General features: G+C 37.2%; 1 protein-coding gene and 2 long non-coding RNA genes across 3 annotated transcripts in view; 2 read left to right on the top strand and 1 right to left on the bottom strand.

Annotated features, from left to right (window-relative positions):
• The window catches only part of LOC128250524 (uncharacterized), a 15,765-nt gene extending 13,729 nt beyond the window's left edge, over nucleotides 1–2,036 (top strand). Inside the window, exon 2 of the long non-coding RNA XR_008266534.1 lies at nucleotides 1,507–2,036. This is a non-coding gene — a long non-coding RNA (uncharacterized LOC128250524). The remainder of the gene's footprint in view (nucleotides 1–1,506) is intronic.
• LOC106884207 (uncharacterized) overlaps nucleotides 1–2,184 on the top strand; it is an 83,212-nt gene that overhangs the window by 54,530 nt on the left and 26,498 nt on the right. The window lies entirely within an intron of this gene.
• LOC128250526 (uncharacterized) overlaps nucleotides 1–2,184 on the bottom strand; it is a 34,059-nt gene that overhangs the window by 26,449 nt on the left and 5,426 nt on the right. The gene's annotated exons all lie outside the window — the stretch shown is intronic.

The raw sequence follows: 2,184 nt of genomic DNA on the forward strand, positions 1-2,184 counted from the left end.
TACCAACCTTAAAAACAAAATATATACGGGGGTCTGAGTGAGAGAGGAAGATGCGAGACGTGCAAACGTTTTCGGCCACCTCACATAAACCAATCAAGATACAGTGTTTTGAAACAGGAAAATCTCATCAGGCATAACTGTTTGGGGGGGGGGATCCAAAGAGAGTTGTGGAAACACTTTTCTATTGCATATTCAGTATTTTACTTCCTTTGGGGTCCACATTCAGTGAGTAACAGTAGTCCTGTCTTGTACTCTACTGAAACAGAGACTCTTTTGCAAATCTATGAGTCTTTACGAATTTGCTTATCATATTTATAACACTAGCTTTCGTTTTTGCCCTCTCATTTTCATAGAGGTCTGTGAGTTTACGTTCAATCTCGAGCAGTGTTTTTGGCTATCTTTCGTTTTCATTACATTTTACGTTATTTCTAATCCACGTGCGTTTGTTTATGTTTCCGTAAGAGGGTTTTAGGGTTAGGGTTAGGGTTAGGGTTACGGTTACGGTTGGGGTTAGGGACGGAATTCCCTAACCCTAACCCTAAAACCCTTTTACGGAAAGCGACGATCTTGTTCAGAAACATAAACAAACGCACGTGGATTAGAAATGACGTAAAGTGTCATCAGAACGAAAGATCGCCCAGACATGTAATGACATGCCTAAGAGGAGGCGGGCCTCAAGCCACTTGACATTAGGGAGGTAGACGTTTCCTAGAGAAAGTATTATAAGGCTGTCATATGTTAATACTTCTTCTAACTTTTCGATGCTCTCTTCGAACGTGTGCCTATGATTTGGTGTGTGTGGTGGACGATATTTAGAACGTATTACCATTTTCATCTGTTTACTGTGTACCATCAGTGTGTCATAAATTGAGTTTGAGTGTCACAGGCTTGACACTTGCCGGGTGTGAATAACCGTTTCAACAATTTCAACCGCATCAGTTTGTTTTACTCATCTTTAATATCTCTGCCAACTTACCATTATCTATCAGGTTTCTATTAATCCAGTCTACATATAATAGCTCTAACACCTCAGTAGCAATTGACTAAGAAAAAGCATGACGTTTCGCAGCTTTTATAAGGACAGCGGTTATGAAACTGACAAATAATATCAGTTCACCACCACAACAACTACACCCACCCTGCAAAAATATTGGTGGAATTTGGGGTCACACCAACACCCCGCCATGCGAACAATATTGTTCATCCATATAATTCTATTGTTAAGGCGATGAGCTGGCAGAATCAATAGCACGCAGGACAAAATATTTAGCGACATTTTGTCCGTCTTTACATTCTGAGTTCACTCCAGGTCCACTTTGGCTTTCATCCTTTAGGGATAGATAAAATAATAAGTACTTGTCGAGTGCTGGGCTCGATGTAATTCACTTACCCACACATCCTAAATTGCTGGCCTTGTACTAAAATTAGAAACCAATATATTTGCTGTTGTTGAGTTTTATTTTCGTGCTTTAAATATAAACTAACTCTTGTCTTTCTATCTTCTAGGCAAACTCAATGGCCCAAATTGGAAATATAGCAGGTGCAAAGGAAGCAAACGTTAAAGCAAGACTATTCATCATATTATCAGTAGGTCTTGGTTTTGGTGTTACGCTTGCAGTTATCCTGCCCTTTGTTGTAATAGCTGCGACTTCTGCGAGTATTGATTAAGGAGATTCCTATTAAATGAAGTGTGTTCCTTTTTTACATACTCCATTAATTTATTTTTAAATATATTGAGAACTTCAGTCAATAAACTGTATATTTAACACAAATGAAGAATTAAAATATTGAACAATGATATATAAGCTTATCGGTGAATTCTATGGCTTCAGCCTGATGACAAGAACCCATAAAGCAGTAAAACTATGAGAGTATAGAGATATACCTGAAAGACTTGTACCATTTCTTCTCTCCAATTTTATTCCCCACGAAAGCAATGGGTGATGTTGTTTCATTATGTCAGGAACTATCATATTTGAGAATAATTTTATAAGCGCAATTGTTAAATAAAGCAAACTTTTAAACTGTTTTGAAAATTTTGGTTTAAAACCAGTTATTCATTTTATGGTTTAACATCTATATGAGCGCTTAACTCGGTTTAACACAAATTAGACGCTAGACACACTAAAGATAAACTATTTTTACACATACATTGACAAATATTGTTATACATGGCTACCGAAT

Source organism: Octopus bimaculoides, chromosome 2 (genome assembly GCF_001194135.2).
Source record: "Octopus bimaculoides isolate UCB-OBI-ISO-001 chromosome 2, ASM119413v2, whole genome shotgun sequence".
NCBI classification, from domain to species: domain Eukaryota; kingdom Metazoa; phylum Mollusca; class Cephalopoda; order Octopoda; family Octopodidae; genus Octopus; species Octopus bimaculoides.